The sequence below is a fragment of the Schistocerca nitens genome, chromosome 5 (genome assembly GCF_023898315.1).
Source record: "Schistocerca nitens isolate TAMUIC-IGC-003100 chromosome 5, iqSchNite1.1, whole genome shotgun sequence".
Taxonomy (NCBI): Eukaryota; Metazoa; Arthropoda; class Insecta; order Orthoptera; family Acrididae; genus Schistocerca; species Schistocerca nitens.
Genome location: NC_064618.1, coordinates 137,931,682 through 137,957,726, shown reverse-complemented (window position 1 = coordinate 137,957,726; position 26,045 = coordinate 137,931,682).

The window sequence follows — 26,045 nt, the reverse complement described above, 5'->3', positions numbered from 1 at the left end:
CCACAGCAGTTCAACTTGTGTGTGGTTGCAACATTACGGTCCCATTGAGTACATTTTTGGAGAAGGGGACATCTGTTGCACCACAGGGCGGGAGGAGGGAGCGGTGCCCGATACATTTTCTTTCCATGGTAAGAATTTTTTGGGTTTTATACTTTTGGTATTTTGGTTTTTCATGTTGATTTTAAAATGACCTGTTTCATGTTTGAAATGTACTAACTTGTTTTTTCCTCACAGCAGGTCAACTTGTGTGTGGTTGCAACATTACGGTCCCATTGAATACATTTTTGGAGAAGGGGACATCTGTTGCACCACAGGGCGGGAGGAGGGAGCGGTGCACGATACGTTTTCTTCCCGTGGTAATCATTTTTTGGGTTTTATACATTTTGGTATTTTGGTTTTTCATGTTGATTTTAAAATGACCTTTTTCATGTTTGAAATGTACTAACTCGTTTTTTCCTCACAGCAGGTCAACTTGTGTGTGGTTGCAACATTACGGTCCCATTGAGTACATTTTTGGAGAAGGGGACATCTGTTGCACCACAGGGCGGGAGGAGGGAGCGGTGCACGATACGTTTTCTTTCCATGGTAAGCATTTTTTGGGTTTTATACTTTTGGTATTTTGGTTTTCCACGTTGATTTTAAAATGACCTTTTTTATGTTTGAAATGTACTAACTTGTTTTTTCCTCACAGCAGGTCAACTTGTGTGTGGTTGCAACATTACGGTCCCAATGAGTACATTTTTGGAGAAGTGGACATCTGTTGCACCACAGGGCAGCAGGAGGGAGCGGTGCACGATTCTTTTTCTTTCCATGGTAAGCATTTATTGGGTTTTATACTTTTGGTATTTTGATTCTTCATGTTGATTTTAAAGTGACCTTTTTCATGTTTGAAATGTACTAACTCGTTTTTTCCTCACAGCAGGTCAAATTGTGTGTGGTTGCAACATTACGGTCCCATTGAGTACAGTTTTGGAGAAGGGGACATCTGTTGCACCACAGGGCGGGAGGAGGGAGCGCTGCACGATACGTTTTCTTTCCATGGTAGGCATTTTTTGGGTTTTGTACTTTTGGTATTTTGGTTTTTCATGTTGATTTTAAAATGACATTTTTCATGTTTGAAATGTACTAACTCGTTTTTCCTCACAGCAGGACAATTTGAGTGTGGTTGTAACATTACGGTCCCATTGAGTACATTTTTGGAGAAGGGGACATCTGTTGCACCACAGGGCGGGAGGAGGGAGCGGTGTACGATACGTTTTCTTTCCATGGTAAGCATTCTTTGGGTTTCATACTTTTGGTATTTTGGTTTTTCATGTTGATTTTAAAATGACCTTTTTCATGTTTGAAATGTACTAACTCGTTTTTTCCTCACAGCAGGTCAACTTGTGTGTGGTTGCAACATTACGGTCCCATTGAGTACATTTTTGGAGAAGGGGACATCTGTTGCACCACAGGGCGGGAGGAGGGAGCGGTGCACGATACGTTTTCTTTCCATGGTAAGCATTTTTTGGGTTTTATACTTTTGGTATTTTGGTTTTCCATGTTGATTTTAAAATGACCTTTTTCATGTTTGAAATGTACTAACTCGTTTTTTCCTCACAGCAGGTCAACTTGTGTGTGGTTGCAACATTACGGTCCCATTGAGTACATTTTTGGAGAAGGGAACATCTGTTGCACCACAGGGCGGGAGGAGGGAGCGCTGCACGATACGTTTTCTTTCCATGGTAAGCATTTTTTGGGTTTTGTACTTTTAGTATTTTGGTTTTTCATGTTGATTTTAAAATGACCTTTTTCATGTTTGAAATGTACTAACTCGTTCTTCATCACAGCAGGACAATTTGAGTGTGGTTGCAACATTACGGTCCCATTGAGTACATTTTTGGAGAAGGGGACATCTGTTGCACCACAGGGCGGGAGGAGGGAGCGGTGCACGATACGTTTTCTTTCCATGGTAAGCATTTTTTGGGTTTTATACTTTTGGTATTTTGGTTTTTCATGTTGATTTTAAAATGACCTGTTTCATGTTTGAAATGTACTAACTCGTTTTTTCCTCACAGCAGGTCAACTTGTGTGTGGTTGCAACATTACGGTCCCATTGAATACATTTTTGGAGAATGGGACATCTGTTGCACCACAGGGCGGGAGGAGGGAGCGGTGCACGATACGTTTTCTTTCCATGGTAATCATTTTTTGGGTTTTATACTTCTGGTATTTTGGTTTTTCATGTTGATTTTAAAATGACCTTTTTCATGTTTGAAATGTACTAACTCGTTTTTTCCTCACAGCAGGTCAACTTGTGTGTGGTTGCAACATTACGGTCCCATTGAGTACATTTTTGGAGAAGGGGACATCTGTTGCACCACAGGGCGGGAGGAGGGAGCGGTGCACGATACGTTTTCTTTCCATGGTATGCATTTTTTGGGTTTTATACTTTTGGTATTTTGGTTTTTCATGTTGATTTTAAAATGACCATTTTCATGTTTGAAATGTACTAACTCGTTTTTTCTTCACAGCAGGTCAACTTGTGTGTGGTTGCAACATTACGGTCCCATTGAGTACATTTTTGGAGAAGGGGACATCTGTTGCACCACAGGGCGGGAGGAGGGAGCGGTGCACGATATGTTTTCTTTCCATGGTAGGCATTTTTTGGGTTTTGTACTATTGGTATTTTGGTTTTTCATGTTGATTTTAAAATGACCTTTTTCATGTTTGAAATGTACTAACTCGTTTTTCCTCACAGCAGGACAATTTGAGTGTGGTTGCAACATTACGGTCCCATTGAGTACATTTTTGGAGAAGGGGACATCTGTTGCACCACAGGGCAGGAGGAGGGAGCGGTGCACGATACGTTTTCTTTCCATGGTAAGCATTTTTTGGGTTTTATTATTTTGGTATTTTGGTTTTTCATGTTGATTTTAAAATGACCTTTTTCATGTTTGAAATGTACTAACTCGTTTTTTCCTCACAGCAGGTCAACTTGTGTGTGGTTGCAACATTACGGTCGCATTGAGAACATTTTTGGTGAAAGGGACATCTGTTGCACCATAGGGCGGGAGGAAGGAGCGGTGCACGATACGTTTTCTCTCCATGGTAAGCATTTTTTGGGATTTATACTTTTGGTATTTTGGTTTTTCATGTTGATTTTAAAATGACCTTTTTCATGTTTGAAATGTACTAACTCGTTTTTTCCTCACAGCAGGTCAACTTGTGTGTGGTTGCAACATTACGGTCCCATTGAATACATTTTTGGAGAAGGGGATATCTGTTGCACCACAGGGCGGGAGGAGGGAGCAAGGCACGATACGTTTTCTTTCCATGGTAAGCATTTTTTGGGTTTTATACTTTTGGTATTTTGGTTTTTCATGTTGATTTTAAAATGACCTTTTTCATGTTTGAAATGTACTAACTCGTTTTTTCCCCACAGCAGGTCAACTTGTGCGTGGTTCAACATTACGGTCCCATTGAGTACATTTTTGGAGAAGGGGACATCTGTTGCACCACAGGGCGGGAGGAGGGAGCGGTGCTCGATACATTTTCTTTCCATGGTAAGAATTTTTTGGGTTTTATACTTTTGGTATTTTGGTTTTTCATGTTGATTTTAAAATGACCTTTTTTATGTTTGAAATGTACTAACTTGTTTTTTGCTCACAGCAGGTCAACTTGAGTGTGGTTGCAACATTACGGTCCTAATGAGTACATTTTTGGAGAAGTGGACATCTGTTGCACCACAGGGCGGGAGGAGGGAGCGGTGCACGATTCTTTTTCTTTCCATGGTAAGCATTTTTTGGGTTTTATACTTTTGGTATTTTGGTTTTCCATGTTGATTTTAAAATGACCTTTTTCATGTTTGAAATGTACTAACTCGTTTTTTCCTCACAGCAGGTCAACTTGTGTGTGGTTGCAACATTACGGTCCCATTGAGTACATTTTTGGAGAAGGGAACATCTGTTGCACAACAGGGCGGGAGGAGGGAGCGTTGCACGATACGTTTTCTTTCCATGGTAAGCATTTTTTGGGTTTTATGCTTTTGGTATTTTGGTTTTTCATGTTGATTTTAAAATGACCTTTTTCATGTTTGAAATGTACTAACTCGTTTTTTCCTCACAGCAGGACAACTTGAGTGTGGTTGCAACATTACTGTCCCATTGAGTACTTTTATGGAGAAGGGGACATCTGTTGCACCACAGGGCGGGAGGAGGGAGCAGTGCACGATACGTTTTCTTTCCATGGTAGGCATTTTTTGGGTTTTGTACTTTTGGTATTTTGGTTTTTCATGTTGATTTTAAAATGACATTTTTCATGTTTGAAATGTACTAACTCGTTCTTCATCACAGCAGGACAATTTGAGTGTGGTTGCAACATTACGGTCCCATTGAGTACATTTTTGGAGAAGGGGACATCTGTTGCACCACAGGGCGGGAGAAGGGAGCGGTGCACGATACGTTTTCTTTCCATGGTAAGCATTTTCTGGGTTTTATACTTTTGGTATTTTGGTTTTTCATGTTGATTTTAAAATGACCTGTTTCATGTTTGAAATGTACTAACTTGTTTTTTCCTCAAATCAGGTCAACTTGTGTGTGGTTGCAACATTACGGTCCCATTGAGTACATTTTTGGAAAAGGGGACATCTGTTGCACCACAGGACGGGAGGAGAGAGCGGTGCACGATACGTTTTCTTTCCATGGTAATCATTTTTTGGGTTTTATACTTTTGGTATTTTGGTTTTTCATGTTGATTTTAAAATGACCTTTTTCATGTTTGAAATGTACTAACTCGTTTTTTCCTCACAGCAGGTCAACTTGTGTGTGGTTGCAACATTACGGTCCCATTGAGTACATTTTTGGAGAAGGGGACATCTGTTGCACCACAGGGCGGGAGGAGGGAGCGGTGCACGATACGTTTTCTTTCCATGGTAAGCATTTTTTGGGTTTTATACTTTTGGTATTTTGGTTTTCCATGTTGATTTTAAAATGACCTTTTTCATGTTTGAAATGTACTAACTCGTTTTTTCCTCACAGCAGGTCAACTTGTGTGTGGTTGCAACATTACGGTCCCATTGAGTACATTTTTGGAGAAGGGAACATCTGTTGCACCACAGGGCGGGAGGAGGGAGCGGTGCACGATACGTTTTCTTTCCATGGTAAGCATTTTTTGGGTTTTATACTTTTGGTATTTTGGTTTTCCATGTTGATTTTAAAATGACCTTTTTCATGTTTGAAATGTACTAACTCGTTTTTTCCTCACAGCAGGTCAACTTGTGTGTGGTTGCAACATTACGGTCCCATTGAGTACATTTTTGGAGAAGGGGACATCTGTTGCACCACAGGGCGGGAGGAGGGAGCGGTGCACGATACGTTTTCTTTCCATGGTAAGCATTTTTTGGGTTTTATACTTTTGGTATTTTGGTTTTCCATGTTGATTTTAAAATGACCTTTTTCATGTTTGAAATGTACTAACTCGTTTTTTCCTCACAGCAGGTCAACTTGTGTGTGGTTGCAACATTACGGTCCCATTGAGTACATTTTTGGAGAAGGGGACATCTGTTGCACCACAGGGCGGGAGGAGGGAGCGGTGCACGATACGTTTTCTTTCCATGGTAAGCATTTTTTGGGTTTTATACTTTTGGTATTTTGGTTTTCCATGTTGATTTTAAAATGACCTTTTTCATGTTTGAAATGTACTAACTCGTTTTTTCCTCACAGCAGGTCAACTTGTGTGTGGTTGCAACATTACGGTCCCATTGAGTACATTTTTGGAGAAGGGGACATCTGTTGCACCACAGGGCAGGAGGAGGGAGCGGTGCACGATACGTTTTCTTTCCATGGTAAGCATTTTTTGGGTTTTATACTTTTGGTATTTTGGTTTTCCATGTTGATTTTAAAATGACCTTTTTCATGTTTGAAATGTACTAACTCGTTTTTTCCTCACAGCAGGTCAACTTGTGTGTGGTTGCAACATTACGGTCCCATTGAGTACATTTTTGGAGAAGGGGACATCTGTTGCACCACAGGGCGGGAGGAGGGAGCGGTGCACGATACGTTTTCTTTCCATGGTAAGCATTTTTTGGGTTTTATACTTTTGGTATTTTGGTTTTCCATGTTGATTTTAAAATGACCTTTTTCATGTTTGAAATGTACTAACTCGTTTTTTCCTCACAGCAGGTCAACTTGTGTGTGGTTGCAACATTACGGTCCCATTGAGTACATTTTTGGAGAAGGGAACATCTGTTGCACCACAGGGCGGGAGGAGGGAGCGGTGCACGATACGTTTTCTTTCCATGGTAAGCATTTTTTGGGTTTTATACATTTTGGTATTTTGGTTTTCCATGTTGATTTTAAAATGACCTTTTTCATGTTTGAAATGTACTAACTCGTTTTTTCCTCACAGCAGGACAACTTGAGTGTGGTTGCAACATTACTGTCCCATTGAGTACTTTTATGGAGAAGGGGACATCTGTTGCACCACAGGGCGGGAGGAGGGAGCAGTGCACGATACGTTTTCTTTCCATGGTAGGCATTTTTTGGGTTTTGTACTTTTGGTATTTTGGTTTTTCATGTTGATTTTAAAATGACATTTTTCATGTTTGAAATGTACTAACTCGTTCTTCATCACAGCAGGACAATTTGAGTGTGGTTGCAACATTACGGTCCCATTGAGTACATTTTTGGAGAAGGGGACATCTGTTGCACAACAGGGCGGGACAAGGGAGCGGTGCACGATACGTTTTCTTTCCATGGTAAGCATTTTCTGGGTTTTATACTTTTGGTATTTTGGTTTTTCATGTTGATTTTAAAATGACCTTTTTCATGTTTGAAATGTACTAACTCGTTTTTTCCTCAAAGCAGGTCAACTTGTGTGTGGGTGCAACATTACGGTCCCATTGAGTACATTTTTGGAAAAGGGGACATCTGTTGCACCACAGGGCGGGAGGAGGGAGCGGTGCACGATACGTTTTCTTTCCCTGTTAAGCATTTTTTGGGTTTTATACTTTTGGTATTTTGGTTTTTCATGTTGATTTTAAAATGACCTTTTTCATGTTTGAAATGTACTAACTCGTTTTTTCCCCACAGCAGGTCAACTTGTGTGTGGTTGCAACATTACGGTCCCATTGAGTACATTTTTGGAGAAGGGGACATCTGTTGCACCACAGGGCGGGAGGAGGGAGCGGTGCTCGATACATTTTCTTTCCATGGTAAGAATTTTTTGGGTTTTATACTTTTGGTATTTTGGTTTTTCATGTTGATTTTAAAATGACCTTTTTTATGTTTGAAATGTACTAACTTGTTTTTTGCTCACAGCAGGTCAACTTGAGTGTGGTTGCAACATTACGGTCCCAATGAGTACATTTTTGGAGAAGTGGACATCTGTTGCACCACAGGGCGGGAGGAGGGAGCGGTGCACGATTCTTTTTCTTTCCATGGTAAGCATTTTTTGGGTTTTATACTTTTGGTATTTTGGTTCTTCATGTTGATTTTAAAGTGACCTTTTTCATGTTTGAAATGTACTAACTCCTTTTTTCCTCACAGCAGGTCAACTTGTGTGTGGTTGCAACATTACGGTCCCATTGAGTACATTTTTGGAGAAGGGGACATCTGTTGAACCACAGGGCGGGAGGAGGGAGCGGTGCACGATACGTTTTCTTTCCCTGGTAAGCATTTTTTGGGTTTTATACTTTTGGTATTTTGGTTTTTCATGTTGATTTTAAAATGACATTTTTCATGTTTGAAATGTACTAACTCGTTTTTTCCCCAGAGCAGTTCAACTTGTGTGTGGTTGCAACATTACGGTCCCATTGAGTACATTTTTGGAGAAGGGGACATCTGTTGCACCACAGGGCGGGAGGAGGGAGCGGTGCCCGATACATTTTCTTTCCATGGTAAGAATTTTTTGGGTTTTATACTTTTGGTATTTTGGTTTTTCATGTTGATTTTAAAATGACCTGTTTCATGTTTGAAATGTACTAACTTGTTTTTTCCTCACAGCAGGTCAACTTGTGTGTGGTTGCAACATTACGGTCCCATTGAATACATTTTTGGAGAAGGGGACATCTGTTGCACCACAGGGCGGGAGGAGGGAGCGGTGCACGATACGTTTTCTTTCCATGGTAAGCATTTTTTGGGTTTTATACATTTTGGTATTTTGGTTTTTCATGTTGATTTTAAAATGACCTTTTTCATGTTTGAAATGTACTAACTCGTTTTTTCCTCACAGCAGGTCAACTTGTGTGTGGTTGCAACATTACGGTCCCATTGAGTACATTTTTGGAGAAGGGGACATCTGTTGCACCACAGGGCGGGAGGAGGGAGCGGTGCACGATACGTTTTCTTTCCATGGTAAGCATTTTTTGGGTTTTATACTTTTGGTATTTTGGTTTTCCATGTTGATTTTAAAATGACCTTCTTCATGTTTGAAATGTACTAACTTGTTTTTTCCTCACAGCAGGTCAACTTGTGTGTGGTTGCAACATTACGTTCCCAATGAGTACATTTTTGGAGAAGTGGACATCTGTTGCACCACAGGGCGGGAGGAGGGAGCGGTGCACGATTCTTTTTCTTTCCATGGTAAGCATTTTTTGGGTTTTATACTTTTGGTATTTTGATTCTTCATGTTGATTTTAAAGTGACCTTTTTCATGTTTGAAATGTACTAACTCGTTTTTTCCTCACAGCAGGTCAACTTGTGTGTGGTTGCAACATTACGGTCCCATTGAGTACATTTTTGGAGAAGGGGACATCTGTTGCACCACAGGGCGGGAGGAGGGAGCGGTGCACGATACGTTTTCTTTCCATGGTAATCATTTTTTGGGTTTTATACATTTTGGTATTTTGGTTTTTCATGTTGATTTTAAAATGACCTTTTTCATGTTTGAAATGTACTAACTCGTTTTTTCCTCACAGCAGGTCAACTTGTGTGTGGTTGCAACATTACGGTCCCATTGAGTACATTTTTGGAGAAGGGGACATCTGTTGCACCACAGGGCGGGAGGAGGGAGCGGTGCACGATACGTTTTCTTTCCATGGTAAGCATTTTTTGGGTTTTATACTTTTGGTATTTTGGTTTTCCATGTTGATTTTAAAATGACCTTCTTCATGTTTGAAATGTACTAACTTGTTTTTTCCTCACAGCAGGTCAACTTGTGTGTGGTTGCAACATTACGTTCCCAATGAGTACATTTTTGGAGAAGTGGACATCTGTTGCACCACAGGGCGGGAGGAGGGAGCGGTGCACGATTCTTTTTCTTTCCATGGTAAGCATTTTTTGGGTTTTATACTTTTGGTATTTTGATTCTTCATGTTGATTTTAAAGTGACCTTTTTCATGTTTGAAATGTACTAACTCGTTTTTTCCTCACAGCAGGTCAACTTGTGTGTGGTTGCAACATTACGGTCCCATTGAGTACAGTTTTGGAGAAGGGGACATCTGTTGCACCACAGGGCGGGAGGAGGGAGCGGTGCACGATACGTTTTCTTTCCATGGTAGGCATTTTTTGGGTTTTGTACTTTTGGTATTTTGGTTTTTCATGTTGATTTTAAAATGACCTTTTTCATGTTTGAAATGTACTAACTCGTTCTTCATCACAGCAGGACAATTTGAGTGTGGTTGCAACATTACGGTCCCATTGAGTACATTTTTGGAGAAGGGGACATCTGTTGCACCACAGGGCGGGAGGAGGGAGCGGAGCACGATACGTTTTCTTTCCATGGTAAGCATTTTTTGGGTTTTATACTTTTGGTATTTTGGTTTTTCATGTTGATTTTAAAATGACCTGTTTCATGTTTGAAATGTACTAACTCGTTTTTTCCTCACAGCAGGTCAACTTGTGTGTGGTTGCAACATTACGGTCCCATTGAGTACATTTTTGGAGAAGGGGACATCTGTTGCACCACAGGGCGGGAGGAGGGAGCGGTGCACGATACGTTTTCTTTCCATGGTATGCATTTTTTGGGTTTTATACTTTTGGTATTTTGGTTTTTCATGTTGATTTTAAAATGACCTTTTTCATGTTTGAAATGTACTAACTCGTTTTTTCCTCACAGCAGGTCAACTTGTGTGTGGTTGCAACATTACGGTCCCATTGAGTACATTTTTGGAGAAGGGGACATCTGTTGCACCACAGGGCGGGAGGAGGGAGCGGTGCACGATATGTTTTCTTTCCATGGTAGGCATTTTTTGGGTTTTGTACTATTGGTATTTTGGTTTTTCATGTTGATTTTAAAATGACCTTTTTCATGTTTGAAATGTACTAACTCGTTTTTCCTCACAGCAGGACAATTTGAGTGTGGTTGCAACATTACGGTCCCATTGAGTACATTTTTGGAGAAGGGGACATCTGTTGCACCACAGGGCGGGAGGAGGGAGCGGTGCACGATACGTTTTCTTTCCATGGTAAGCATTTTTTGGGTTTTATTATTTTGGTATTTTGGTTTTTCATGTTGATTTTAAAATGACCTTTTTCATGTTTGAAATGTACTAACTCGTTTTTTCCTCACAGCAGGTCAACTTGTGTGTGGTTGCAACATTACGGTCCCATTGAGAACGTTTTTGGTGAAAGGGACATGTGTTGCACCACAGGGCGGGAGGAAGGAGCGGTGCACGATACGTTTTCTCTCCATGGTAAGCATTTTTTGGGTTTTATACTTTTGGTATTTTGGTTTTTCATGTTGATTTTAAAATGACCTTTTTCATGTTTGAAATGTACTAACTCGTTTTTTCCTCACAGCAGGTCAACTTGTGTGTGGTTGCAACATTACGGTCCCATTGAATACATTTTTGGAGAAGGGGATATCTGTTGCACCACAGGGCGGGAGGAGGGAGCAAGGCACGATACGTTTTCTTTCCATGGTAAGCATTTTTTGGGTTTTATACTTTTGGTATTTTGGTTTTTCATGTTGATTTTAAAATGACCTTTTTCATGTTTGAAATGTACTAACTCGTTTTTTCCCCACAGCAGGTCAACTTGTGTGTGGTTGCAACATTACGGTCCCATTGAGTACATTTTTGGAGAAGGGGACATCTGTTGCACCACAGGGCGGGAGGAGGGAGCGGTGCTCGATACATTTTCTTTCCATGGTAAGAATTTTTTGGGTTTTATACTTTTGGTATTTTGGTTTTTCATGTTGATTTTAAAATGACCTTTTTTATGTTTGAAATGTACTAACTTGTTTTTTGCTCACAGCAGGTCAACTTGAGTGTGGTTGCAACATTACGGTCCCAATGAGTACATTTTTGGAGAAGTGGACATCTGTTGCACCACAGGGCGGGAGGAGGGAGCGGTGCACGATTCTTTTTCTTTCCATGGTAAGCATTTTTTGGGTTTTATACTTTTGGTATTTTGGTTCTTCATGTTGATTTTAAAGTGACCTTTTTCATGTTTGAAATGTACTAACTCCTTTTTTCCTCACAGCAGGTCAACTTGTGTGTGGTTGCAACATTACGGTCCCATTGAGTACATTTTTGGAGAAGGGGACATCTGTTGCACCACAGGGCGGGAGGAGGGAGCGGTGCACGATACGTTTTCTTTCCCTGGTAAGCATTTTTTGGGTTTTATACTTTTGGTATTTTGGTTTTTCATGTTGATTTTAAAATGACATTTTTCATGTTTGAAATGTACTAACTCGTTTTTTCCCCACAGCAGTTCAACTTGTGTGTGGTTGCAACATTACGGTCCCATTGAGTACATTTTTGGAGAAGGGGACATCTGTTGCACCACAGGGCGGGAGGAGGGAGCGGTGCCCGATACATTTTCTTTCCATGGTAAGAATTTTTTGGGTTTTATACTTTTGGTATTTTGGTTTTTCATGTTGATTTTAAAATGACCTGTTTCATGTTTGAAATGTACTAACTTGTTTTTTCCTCACAGCAGGTCAACTTGTGTGTGGTTGCAACATTACGGTCCCATTGAATACATTTTTGGAGAAGGGGACATCTGTTGCACCACAGGGCGGGAGGAGGGAGCGGTGCACGATACGTTTTCTTCCCGTGGTAATCATTTTTTGGGTTTTATACATTTTGGTATTTTGGTTTTTCATGTTGATTTTAAAATGACCTTTTTCATGTTTGAAATGTACTAACTCGTTTTTTCCTCACAGCAGGTCAACTTGTGTGTGGTTGCAACATTACGGTCCCATTGAGTACATTTTTGGAGAAGGGGACATCTGTTGCACCACAGGGCGGGAGGAGGGAGCGGTGCACGATACGTTTTCTTTCCATGGTAAGCATTTTTTGGGTTTTATACTTTTGGTATTTTGGTTTTCCACGTTGATTTTAAAATGACCTTTTTTATGTTTGAAATGTACTAACTTGTTTTTTCCTCACAGCAGGTCAACTTGTGTGTGGTTGCAACATTACGGTCCCAATGAGTACATTTTTGGAGAAGTGGACATCTGTTGCACCACAGGGCAGCAGGAGGGAGCGGTGCACGATTCTTTTTCTTTCCATGGTAAGCATTTATTGGGTTTTATACTTTTGGTATTTTGATTCTTCATGTTGATTTTAAAGTGACCTTTTTCATGTTTGAAATGTACTAACTCGTTTTTTCCTCACAGCAGGTCAAATTGTGTGTGGTTGCAACATTACGGTCCCATTGAGTACAGTTTTGGAGAAGGGGACATCTGTTGCACCACAGGGCGGGAGGAGGGAGCGCTGCACGATACGTTTTCTTTCCATGGTAGGCATTTTTTGGGTTTTGTACTTTTGGTATTTTGGTTTTTCATGTTGATTTTAAAATGACATTTTTCATGTTTGAAATGTACTAACTCGTTTTTCCTCACAGCAGGACAATTTGAGTGTGGTTGTAACATTACGGTCCCATTGAGTACATTTTTGGAGAAGGGGACATCTGTTGCACCACAGGGCGGGAGGAGGGAGCGGTGTACGATACGTTTTCTTTCCATGGTAAGCATTCTTTGGGTTTCATACTTTTGGTATTTTGGTTTTTCATGTTGATTTTAAAATGACCTTTTTCATGTTTGAAATGTACTAACTCGTTTTTTCCTCACAGCAGGTCAACTTGTGTGTGGTTGCAACATTACGGTCCCATTGAGTACATTTTTGGAGAAGGGGACATCTGTTGCACCACAGGGCGGGAGGAGGGAGCGGTGCACGATACGTTTTCTTTCCATGGTAAGCATTTTTTGGGTTTTATACTTTTGGTATTTTGGTTTTCCATGTTGATTTTAAAATGACCTTTTTCATGTTTGAAATGTACTAACTCGTTTTTTCCTCACAGCAGGTCAACTTGTGTGTGGTTGCAACATTACGGTCCCATTGAGTACATTTTTGGAGAAGGGAACATCTGTTGCACCACAGGGCGGGAGGAGGGAGCGCTGCACGATACGTTTTCTTTCCATGGTAAGCATTTTTTGGGTTTTGTACTTTTAGTATTTTGGTTTTTCATGTTGATTTTAAAATGACCTTTTTCATGTTTGAAATGTACTAACTCGTTCTTCATCACAGCAGGACAATTTGAGTGTGGTTGCAACATTACGGTCCCATTGAGTACATTTTTGGAGAAGGGGACATCTGTTGCACCACAGGGCGGGAGGAGGGAGCGGTGCACGATACGTTTTCTTTCCATGGTAAGCATTTTTTGGGTTTTATACTTTTGGTATTTTGGTTTTTCATGTTGATTTTAAAATGACCTGTTTCATGTTTGAAATGTACTAACTCGTTTTTTCCTCACAGCAGGTCAACTTGTGTGTGGTTGCAACATTACGGTCCCATTGAATACATTTTTGGAGAATGGGACATCTGTTGCACCACAGGGCGGGAGGAGGGAGCGGTGCACGATACGTTTTCTTTCCATGGTAATCATTTTTTGGGTTTTATACTTCTGGTATTTTGGTTTTTCATGTTGATTTTAAAATGACCTTTTTCATGTTTGAAATGTACTAACTCGTTTTTTCCTCACAGCAGGTCAACTTGTGTGTGGTTGCAACATTACGGTCCCATTGAGTACATTTTTGGAGAAGGGGACATCTGTTGCACCACAGGGCGGGAGGAGGGAGCGGTGCACGATACGTTTTCTTTCCATGGTATGCATTTTTTGGGTTTTATACTTTTGGTATTTTGGTTTTTCATGTTGATTTTAAAATGACCATTTTCATGTTTGAAATGTACTAACTCGTTTTTTCTTCACAGCAGGTCAACTTGTGTGTGGTTGCAACATTACGGTCCCATTGAGTACATTTTTGGAGAAGGGGACATCTGTTGCACCACAGGGCGGGAGGAGGGAGCGGTGCACGATATGTTTTCTTTCCATGGTAGGCATTTTTTGGGTTTTGTACTATTGGTATTTTGGTTTTTCATGTTGATTTTAAAATGACCTTTTTCATGTTTGAAATGTACTAACTCGTTTTTCCTCACAGCAGGACAATTTGAGTGTGGTTGCAACATTACGGTCCCATTGAGTACATTTTTGGAGAAGGGGACATCTGTTGCACCACAGGGCAGGAGGAGGGAGCGGTGCACGATACGTTTTCTTTCCATGGTAAGCATTTTTTGGGTTTTATTATTTTGGTATTTTGGTTTTTCATGTTGATTTTAAAATGACCTTTTTCATGTTTGAAATGTACTAACTCGTTTTTTCCTCACAGCAGGTCAACTTGTGTGTGGTTGCAACATTACGGTCGCATTGAGAACATTTTTGGTGAAAGGGACATCTGTTGCACCATAGGGCGGGAGGAAGGAGCGGTGCACGATACGTTTTCTCTCCATGGTAAGCATTTTTTGGGATTTATACTTTTGGTATTTTGGTTTTTCATGTTGATTTTAAAATGACCTTTTTCATGTTTGAAATGTACTAACTCGTTTTTTCCTCACAGCAGGTCAACTTGTGTGTGGTTGCAACATTACGGTCCCATTGAATACATTTTTGGAGAAGGGGATATCTGTTGCACCACAGGGCGGGAGGAGGGAGCAAGGCACGATACGTTTTCTTTCCATGGTAAGCATTTTTTGGGTTTTATACTTTTGGTATTTTGGTTTTTCATGTTGATTTTAAAATGACCTTTTTCATGTTTGAAATGTACTAACTCGTTTTTTCCCCACAGCAGGTCAACTTGTGCGTGGTTCAACATTACGGTCCCATTGAGTACATTTTTGGAGAAGGGGACATCTGTTGCACCACAGGGCGGGAGGAGGGAGCGGTGCTCGATACATTTTCTTTCCATGGTAAGAATTTTTTGGGTTTTATACTTTTGGTATTTTGGTTTTTCATGTTGATTTTAAAATGACCTTTTTTATGTTTGAAATGTACTAACTTGTTTTTTGCTCACAGCAGGTCAACTTGAGTGTGGTTGCAACATTACGGTCCTAATGAGTACATTTTTGGAGAAGTGGACATCTGTTGCACCACAGGGCGGGAGGAGGGAGCGGTGCACGATTCTTTTTCTTTCCATGGTAAGCATTTTTTGGGTTTTATACTTTTGGTATTTTGGTTTTCCATGTTGATTTTAAAATGACCTTTTTCATGTTTGAAATGTACTAACTCGTTTTTTCCTCACAGCAGGTCAACTTGTGTGTGGTTGCAACATTACGGTCCCATTGAGTACATTTTTGGAGAAGGGAACATCTGTTGCACAACAGGGCGGGAGGAGGGAGCGTTGCACGATACGTTTTCTTTCCATGGTAAGCATTTTTTGGGTTTTATGCTTTTGGTATTTTGGTTTTTCATGTTGATTTTAAAATGACCTTTTTCATGTTTGAAATGTACTAACTCGTTTTTTCCTCACAGCAGGACAACTTGAGTGTGGTTGCAACATTACTGTCCCATTGAGTACTTTTATGGAGAAGGGGACATCTGTTGCACCACAGGGCGGGAGGAGGGAGCAGTGCACGATACGTTTTCTTTCCATGGTAGGCATTTTTTGGGTTTTGTACTTTTGGTATTTTGGTTTTTCATGTTGATTTTAAAATGACATTTTTCATGTTTGAAATGTACTAACTCGTTCTTCATCACAGCAGGACAATTTGAGTGTGGTTGCAACATTACGGTCCCATTGAGTACATTTTTGGAGAAGGGGACATCTGTTGCACCACAGGGCGGGAGAAGGGAGCGGTGCACGATACGTTTTCTTTCCATGGTAAGCATTTTCTGGGTTTTATACTTTTGGTATTTTGGTTTTTCATGTTGATTTTAAAATGACCTGTTTCATGTTTGAAATGTACTAACTTGTTTTTTCCTCAAATCAGGTCAACTTGTGTGTGGTTGCAACATTACGGTCCCATTGAGTACATTTTTGGAAAAGGGGACATCTGTTGCACCACAGGACGGGAGGAGAGAGCGGTGCACGATACGTTTTCTTTCCATGGTAATCATTTTTTGGGTTTTATACTTTTGGTATTTTGGTTTTTCATGTTGATTTTAAAATGACCTTTTTCATGTTTGAAATGTACTAACTCGTTTTTTCCTCACAGCAGGTCAACTTGTGTGTGGTTGCAACATTACGGTCCCATTGAGTACATTTTTGGAGAAGGGGACATCTGTTGCACCACAGGGCGGGAGGAGGGAGCGGTGCACGATACGTTTTCTTTCCATGGTAAGCATTTTTTGGGTTTTATACTTTTGGTATTTTGGTTTTCCATGTTGATTTTAAAATGACCTTTTTCATGTTTGAAATGTACTAACTCGTTTTTTCCTCACAGCAGGTCAACTTGTGTGTGGTTGCAACATTACGGTCCCATTGAGTACATTTTTGGAGAAGGGAACATCTGTTGCACCACAGGGCGGGAGGAGGGAGCGGTGCACGATACGTTTTCTTTCCATGGTAAGCATTTTTTGGGTTTTATACTTTTGGTATTTTGGTTTTCCATGTTGATTTTAAAATGACCTTTTTCATGTTTGAAATGTACTAACTCGTTTTTTCCTCACAGCAGGTCAACTTGTGTGTGGTTGCAACATTACGGTCCCATTGAGTACATTTTTGGAGAAGGGGACATCTGTTGCACCACAGGGCGGGAGGAGGGAGCGGTGCACGATACGTTTTCTTTCCATGGTAAGCATTTTTTGGGTTTTATACTTTTGGTATTTTGGTTTTCCATGTTGATTTTAAAATGACCTTTTTCATGTTTGAAATGTACTAACTCGTTTTTTCCTCACAGCAGGTCAACTTGTGTGTGGTTGCAACATTACGGTCCCATTGAGTACATTTTTGGAGAAGGGGACATCTGTTGCACCACAGGGCGGGAGGAGGGAGCGGTGCACGATACGTTTTCTTTCCATGGTAAGCATTTTTTGGGTTTTATACTTTTGGTATTTTGGTTTTCCATGTTGATTTTAAAATGACCTTTTTCATGTTTGAAATGTACTAACTCGTTTTTTCCTCACAGCAGGTCAACTTGTGTGTGGTTGCAACATTACGGTCCCATTGAGTACATTTTTGGAGAAGGGGACATCTGTTGCACCACAGGGCAGGAGGAGGGAGCGGTGCACGATACGTTTTCTTTCCATGGTAAGCATTTTTTGGGTTTTATACTTTTGGTATTTTGGTTTTCCATGTTGATTTTAAAATGACCTTTTTCATGTTTGAAATGTACTAACTCGTTTTTTCCTCACAGCAGGTCAACTTGTGTGTGGTTGCAACATTACGGTCCCATTGAGTACATTTTTGGAGAAGGGGACATCTGTTGCACCACAGGGCGGGAGGAGGGAGCGGTGCACGATACGTTTTCTTTCCATGGTAAGCATTTTTTGGGTTTTATACTTTTGGTATTTTGGTTTTCCATGTTGATTTTAAAATGACCTTTTTCATGTTTGAAATGTACTAACTCGTTTTTTCCTCACAGCAGGTCAACTTGTGTGTGGTTGCAACATTACGGTCCCATTGAGTACATTTTTGGAGAAGGGAACATCTGTTGCACCACAGGGCGGGAGGAGGGAGCGGTGCACGATACGTTTTCTTTCCATGGTAAGCATTTTTTGGGTTTTATACATTTTGGTATTTTGGTTTTCCATGTTGATTTTAAAATGACCTTTTTCATGTTTGAAATGTACTAACTCGTTTTTTCCTCACAGCAGGACAACTTGAGTGTGGTTGCAACATTACTGTCCCATTGAGTACTTTTATGGAGAAGGGGACATCTGTTGCACCACAGGGCGGGAGGAGGGAGCAGTGCACGATACGTTTTCTTTCCATGGTAGGCATTTTTTGGGTTTTGTACTTTTGGTATTTTGGTTTTTCATGTTGATTTTAAAATGACATTTTTCATGTTTGAAATGTACTAACTCGTTCTTCATCACAGCAGGACAATTTGAGTGTGGTTGCAACATTACGGTCCCATTGAGTACATTTTTGGAGAAGGGGACATCTGTTGCACAACAGGGCGGGACAAGGGAGCGGTGCACGATACGTTTTCTTTCCATGGTAAGCATTTTCTGGGTTTTATACTTTTGGTATTTTGGTTTTTCATGTTGATTTTAAAATGACCTTTTTCATGTTTGAAATGTACTAACTCGTTTTTTCCTCAAAGCAGGTCAACTTGTGTGTGGGTGCAACATTACGGTCCCATTGAGTACATTTTTGGAAAAGGGGACATCTGTTGCACCACAGGGCGGGAGGAGGGAGCGGTGCACGATACGTTTTCTTTCCCTGTTAAGCATTTTTTGGGTTTTATACTTTTGGTATTTTGGTTTTTCATGTTGATTTTAAAATGACCTTTTTCATGTTTGAAATGTACTAACTCGTTTTTTCCCCACAGCAGGTCAACTTGTGTGTGGTTGCAACATTACGGTCCCATTGAGTACATTTTTGGAGAAGGGGACATCTGTTGCACCACAGGGCGGGAGGAGGGAGCGGTGCTCGATACATTTTCTTTCCATGGTAAGAATTTTTTGGGTTTTATACTTTTGGTATTTTGGTTTTTCATGTTGATTTTAAAATGACCTTTTTTATGTTTGAAATGTACTAACTTGTTTTTTGCTCACAGCAGGTCAACTTGAGTGTGGTTGCAACATTACGGTCCCAATGAGTACATTTTTGGAGAAGTGGACATCTGTTGCACCACAGGGCGGGAGGAGGGAGCGGTGCACGATTCTTTTTCTTTCCATGGTAAGCATTTTTTGGGTTTTATACTTTTGGTATTTTGGTTCTTCATGTTGATTTTAAAGTGACCTTTTTCATGTTTGAAATGTACTAACTCCTTTTTTCCTCACAGCAGGTCAACTTGTGTGTGGTTGCAACATTACGGTCCCATTGAGTACATTTTTGGAGAAGGGGACATCTGTTGAACCACAGGGCGGGAGGAGGGAGCGGTGCACGATACGTTTTCTTTCCCTGGTAAGCATTTTTTGGGTTTTATACTTTTGGTATTTTGGTTTTTCATGTTGATTTTAAAATGACATTTTTCATGTTTGAAATGTACTAACTCGTTTTTTCCCCAGAGCAGTTCAACTTGTGTGTGGTTGCAACATTACGGTCCCATTGAGTACATTTTTGGAGAAGGGGACATCTGTTGCACCACAGGGCGGGAGGAGGGAGCGGTGCCCGATACATTTTCTTTCCATGGTAAGAATTTTTTGGGTTTTATACTTTTGGTATTTTGGTTTTTCATGTTGATTTTAAAATGACCTGTTTCATGTTTGAAATGTACTAACTTGTTTTTTCCTCACAGCAGGTCAACTTGTGTGTGGTTGCAACATTACGGTCCCATTGAATACATTTTTGGAGAAGGGGACATCTGTTGCACCACAGGGCGGGAGGAGGGAGCGGTGCACGATACGTTTTCTTTCCATGGTAATCATTTTTTGGGTTTTATACATTTTGGTATTTTGGTTTTTCATGTTGATTTTAAAATGACCTTTTTCATGTTTGAAATGTACTAACTCGTTTTTTCCTCACAGCAGGTCAACTTGTGTGTGGTTGCAACATTACGGTCCCATTGAGTACATTTTTGGAGAAGGGGACATCTGTTGCACCACAGGGCGGGAGGAGGGAGCGGTGCACGATACGTTTTCTTTCCATGGTAAGCATTTTTTGGGTTTTATACTTTTGGTATTTTGGTTTTCCATGTTGATTTTAAAATGACCTTCTTCATGTTTGAAATGTACTAACTTGTTTTTTCCTCACAGCAGGTCAACTTGTGTGTGGTTGCAACATTACGTTCCCAATGAGTACATTTTTGGAGAAGTGGACATCTGTTGCACCACAGGGCGGGAGGAGGGAGCGGTGCACGATTCTTTTTCTTTCCATGGTAAGCATTTTTTGGGTTTTATACTTTTGGTATTTTGATTCCTCATGTTGATTTTAAAGTGACCTTTTTCATGTTTGAAATGTACTAACTCGTTTTTTCCTCACAGCAGGTCAACTTGTGTGTGGTTGCAACATTACGGTCCCATTGAGTACATTTTTGGAGAAGGGGACATCTGTTGCACCACAGGGCGGGAGGAGGGAGCGGTGCACGATACGTTTTCTTTCCATGGTAATCATTTTTTGGGTTTTATACATTTTGGTATTTTGGTTTTTCATGTTGATTTTAAAATGACCTTTTTCATGTTTGAAATGTACTAACTCGTTTTTTCCTCACAGCAGGTCAACTTGTGTGTGGTTGCAACATTACGGTCCCATTGAGTACATTTTTGGAGAAGGGGACATCTGTTGCACCACAGGGCGGGAGGAGGGAGCGGTGCACGATACGTTTTCTTTCCATGGTAAGCATTTTTTGGGTTTTATACTTTTGGTATTTTGGTTTTCCATGTTGATTTTAAAATGACCTTCTTCATGTTTGAAATGTACTAACTTGTTTTTTCCTCACAGCAGGTCAACTTGTGTGTGGTTGCAACATTACGTTCCCAATGAGTACATTTTTGGAGAAGTGGACATCTGTTGCACCACAGGGCGGGAGGAGGGAGCGGTGCACGATTCTTTTTCTTTCCATGGTAAGCATTTTTTGGGTTTTATACTTTTGGTATTTTGATTCTTCATGTTGATTTTAAAGTGACCTTTTTCATGTTTGAAATGTACTAACTCGTTTTTTCCTCACAGCAGGTCAACTTGTGTGTGGTTGCAACATTACGGTCCCATTGAGTACAGTTTTGGAGAAGGGGACATCTGTTGCACCACAGGGCGGGAGGAGGGAGCGGTGCACGATACGTTTTCTTTCCATGGTAGGCATTTTTTGGGTTTTGTACTTTTGGTATTTTGGTTTTTCATGTTGATTTGAAAATGACATTTTTCATGTTTGAAATGTACTAACTCGTTTTTCCTCACAGCAGGACAATTTGAGTGTGGTTGTATCTTTACGGTCCCATTGAGTACATTTTTGGAGAAGGGGACATCTGTTGCACCACAGGGCGGGAGGAGGGAGCTGTGTACGATACGTTTTCTTTCCATGGTAAGCATTTTTTGGGTTTCATACTTTTGGTATTTTGGTTTTTCATGTTGATTTTAAAATGACCTTTTTCATGTTTGAAATGTACTAACTCGTTTTTTCCTCACAGCAGGTCAACTTGTGTGTGGTTGCAACATTACGGTCCCATTGAGTACATTTTTGGAGAAGGGGACATCTGTTGCACCACAGGGCGGGAGGAGGGAGCGGTGCACGATACGTTTTCTTTCCATGGTAAGCATTTTTTGGGTTTTATACTTTTGGTATTTTGGTTTTCCATGCTGATTTTAAAATGACCTTCTTCATGTTTGAAATGTACTAACTCGTTTTTTCCTCACAGCAGGTCAACTTGTGTGTGGTTGCAACATTACGGTCCCATTGAGTACATTTTTGGAGAAGGGAACATCTGTTGCACCACAGGGCGGGAGGAGGGAGCGCTGCACGATACGTTTTCTTTCCATGGTAAGCATTTTTTGGGTTTTATACTTTTGGTATTTTGGTTTTTCATGTTGATTTTAAAATGAACTTTTTCATGTTTGAAATGTACTAACTCGTTTTTTCCTCACAGCAGGACAACTTGAGTGTGGTTGCAACATTACTGTCCCATTGAGTACATTTATGGAGAAGGGGACATCTGTTGCACCACAGGGTGGGAGGAGGGAGCAGTGCACGATACGTTTTCTTTCCATGGTAGGCATTTTTTGGGTTTTGTACTTTTGGTATTTTGGTTTTTCATGTTGATTTTAAAATGACCTTTTTCATGTTTGAAATGTACTAACTCGTTCTTCATCACAGCAGGACAATATGAGTGTGGTTGCAACATTACGGTCCCGTGGAGTACATTTTTGGAGAAGGGGACATCTGTTGCACCACAGGGCGGGAGGAGGGAGCGGTGCACGATACGTTTTCTTTCCATGGTAAGCATTTTTTGGGTTTTATACTTTTGGTATTTTGGTTTTTCATGTTGATTTTAAAATGACCTTTTTCATGTTTGAAATGTACTAACTCATTTTTTCCTCACAGCAGGTCAACTTGTGTGTGGTTGCAACATTACGGTCCCATTGAGTACATTTTTGGAGAAGGGGACATCTGTTGCACCACAGGGCGGGAGGAGGGAGCGGTGCACGATACGTTTTCTTTCCATGGTAGGCATTTTTTGGGTTTTGTACTTTTGGTATTTTGGTTTTTCATGTTGATTTGAAAATGACATTTTTCATGTTTGAAATGTACTAACTCGTTTTTCCTCACAGCAGGACAATTTGAGTGTGGTTGTAACATTACGGTCCCATTGAGTACATTTTTGGAGAAGGGGACATCTGTTGCACCACAGGGCGGGAGGAGGGAGCTGTGTACGATACGTTTTCTTTCCATGGTAAGCATTTTTTGGGTTTCATACTTTTGGTATTTTGGTTTTTCATGTTGATTTTAAAATGACCTTTTTCATGTTTGAAATGTACTAACTCGTTTTTTCCTCACAGCAGGTCAACTTGTGTGTGGTTGCAACATTACGGTCCCATTGAGTACATTTTTGGAGAAGGGGACATCTGTTGCACCACAGGGCGGGAGGAGGGAGCGGTGCACGATACGTTTTCTTTCCATGGTAAGCATTTTTTGGGTTTTATACTTTTGGTATTTTGGTTTTCCATGCTGATTTTAAAATGACCTTCTTCATGTTTGAAATGTACTAACTCATTTTTTCCTCACAGCAGGTCAACTTGTGTGTGGTTGCAACATTACGGTCCCATTGAGTACATTTTTGGAGAAGGGAACATCTGTTGCACCACAGGGCGGGAGGAGGGAGCGCTGCACGATACGTTTTCTTTCCATGGTAAGCATTTTTTGGGTTTTATACTTTTGGTATTTTGGTTTTTCATGTTGATTTTAAAATGAACTTTTTCATTTTTGAAATGTACTAACTCGTTTTTTCCTCACAGCAGGACAACTTGAGTGTGGTTGCAACATTACTGTCCCATTGAGTACATTTATGGAAAAGGGGACATCTGTTGCACCACAGGGCGGGAGGAGGGAGCAGTGCACGATACGTTTTCTTTCCATGGTAGGCATTTTTTGGGTTTTGTACTTTTGGTATTTTGGTTTTTCATGTTGATTTTAAAATGACCTTTTTCATGTTTGAAATGTACTAACTCGTTCTTCATCACAGCAGGACAATATGAGTGTGGTTGCAACATTACGGTCCCATTGAGTACATTTTTGGAGAAGGGGACATCTGTTGCACCACAGGGCGGGAGGAGGGAGCGGTGCACGATACGTTTTCTTTCCATGGTAAGCATTTTTTGGGTTTTATACTTTTGGTATTTTGGTTTTTCATGTTGATTTTAAAATGACCTTTTTCATGTTTGAAATGTACTAACTCGTTTTTTCCTCACAGCAGGTCAACTTGTGTGTGGTTGCAACATTACGGTCCCATTGAGTACATTTTTGGAGAAGGGGACATCTGTTGCACAACAGGGCGGGAGGAGGGAGCGGTGCACGATACGTTTTCTTTCCCTGGTAAGCATTTTTTGGGTATTATACTTTTGGTATTTTGGTTTTTCATGTTGATTTTAAAATGACCTTTTTCATGTTTGAAATGTACTAACTCGTTTTTTCCTCACAGCAGGTCAACTTGTGTGTGGTTGCAACATTACGGTCCCATTGAATACATTTTTGGAGAATGGGACATCTGTTGCACCACAGGGCGGGAGGAGGGAGCGGTGCACGATACGTTTTCTTTCCATGGTAATCATTTTTTGGGTTTTATACTTCTGGTATTTTGGTTTTTCATGTTGATTTTAAAATGACCTTTTTCATGTTTGAAATGTACTAACTCGTTTTTTCCTCACAGCAGGTCAACTTGTGTGTGGTTGCAACATTACGGTCCCATTGAGTACATTTTTGGAGAAGGGGACATCTGTTGCACCACAGGGCGGGAGGAGGGAGCGGTGCACGATACGTTTTCTTTCCATGGTATGCATTTTTTGGGTTTTATACTTTTGGTATTTTGGTTTTTCATGTTGATTTTAAAATGACCTTTTTCATGTTTGAAATGTACTAACTCGTTTTTTCTTCACAGCAGGTCAACTTGTGTGTGGTTGCAACATTACGGTCCCATTGAGTACATTTTTGGAGAAGGGGACATCTGTTGCACCACAGGGCGGGAGGAGGGAGCGGTGCACGATATGTTTTCTTTCCATGGTAGGCATTTTTTGGGTTTTGTACTATTGGTATTTTGGTTTTTCATGTTGATTTTAAAATGACCTTTTTCATGTTTGAAATGTACTAACTCGTTTTTCCTCACAGCAGGACAATTTGAGTGTGGTTGCAACATTACGGTCCCATTGAGTACATTTTTGGAGAAGGGGACATCTGTTGCACCACAGGGCGGGAGGAGGGAGCGGTGCACGATACGTTTTCTTTCCATGGTAAGCATTTTTTGGGTTTTATTATTTTGGTATTTTGGTTTTTCATGTTGATTTTAAAATGACCTTTTTCATGTTTGAAATGTACTAACTCGTTTTTTCCTCACAGCAGGTCAACTTGTGTGTGGTTGCAACATTACGGTCCCATTGAGAACATTTTTGGTGAAAGGAACATCTGTTGCACCACAGGGCGGGAGGAAGGAGCGGTGCACGATACGTTTTCTCTCCATGGTAAGCATTTTTTGGGATTTATACTTTTGGTATTTTGGTTTTTCATGTTGATTTTAAAATGACCTTTTTCATGTTTGAAATGTACTAACTCGTTTTTTCCTCACAGCAGGTCAACTTGTGTGTGGTTGCAACATTACGGTCCCATTGAATACATTTTTGGAGAATGGGATATCTGTTGCACCACAGGGCGGGAGGAGGGAGCAAGGCACGATACGTTTTCTTTCCATGGTAAGCATTTTTTGGGTTTTATACTTTTGGTATTTTGGTTTTTCATGTTGATTTTAAAATGACCTTTTTCATGTTTGAAATGTACTAACTCGTTTTTTCCCCACAGCAGGTCAACTTGTGTGTGGTTGCAACATTACGGTCCCATTGAGTACATTTTTGGAGAAGGGGACATCTGTTGCACCACAGGGCGGGAGGAGGGAGCGGTGCTCGATACATTTTCTTTCCATGGTAAGAATTTTTTGGGTTTTATACTTTTGGTATTTTGGTTTTTCATGTTGATTTTAAAATGACCTTTTTTATGTTTGAAATGTACTAACTTGTTTTTTGCTCACAGCAGGTCAACTTGAGTGTGGTTGCAACATTACGGTCCCAATGAGTACATTTTTGGAGAAGTGGACATCTGTTGCACCACAGGGCGGGAGGAGGGAGCGGTGCACGATTCTTTTTCTTTCCATGGTAAGCATTTTTTGGGTTTTATACTTTTGGTATTTTGGTTCTTCATGTTGATTTTAAAGTGACCTTTTTCATGTTTGAAATGTACTAACTCCTTTTTTCCTCACAGCAGGTCAACTTGTGTGTGGTTGCAACATTACGGTCCCATTGAGTACATTTTTCGAGAAGGGGACATCTGTTGCACCACAGGGCGGGAGGAGGGAGCGCTGCACGATACGTTTTCTTTCCCTGGTAAGCATTTTTTGGGTTTTATACTTTTGGTATTTTGGTTTTTCATGTTGATTTTAAAATGACATTTTTCATGTTTGAAACGTACTAACTCGTTTTTTCCCCGCAGCAGGTCAACTTGTGTGTGGTTGCAACATTACGGTCCCATTGAGTACATTTTTGGAGAA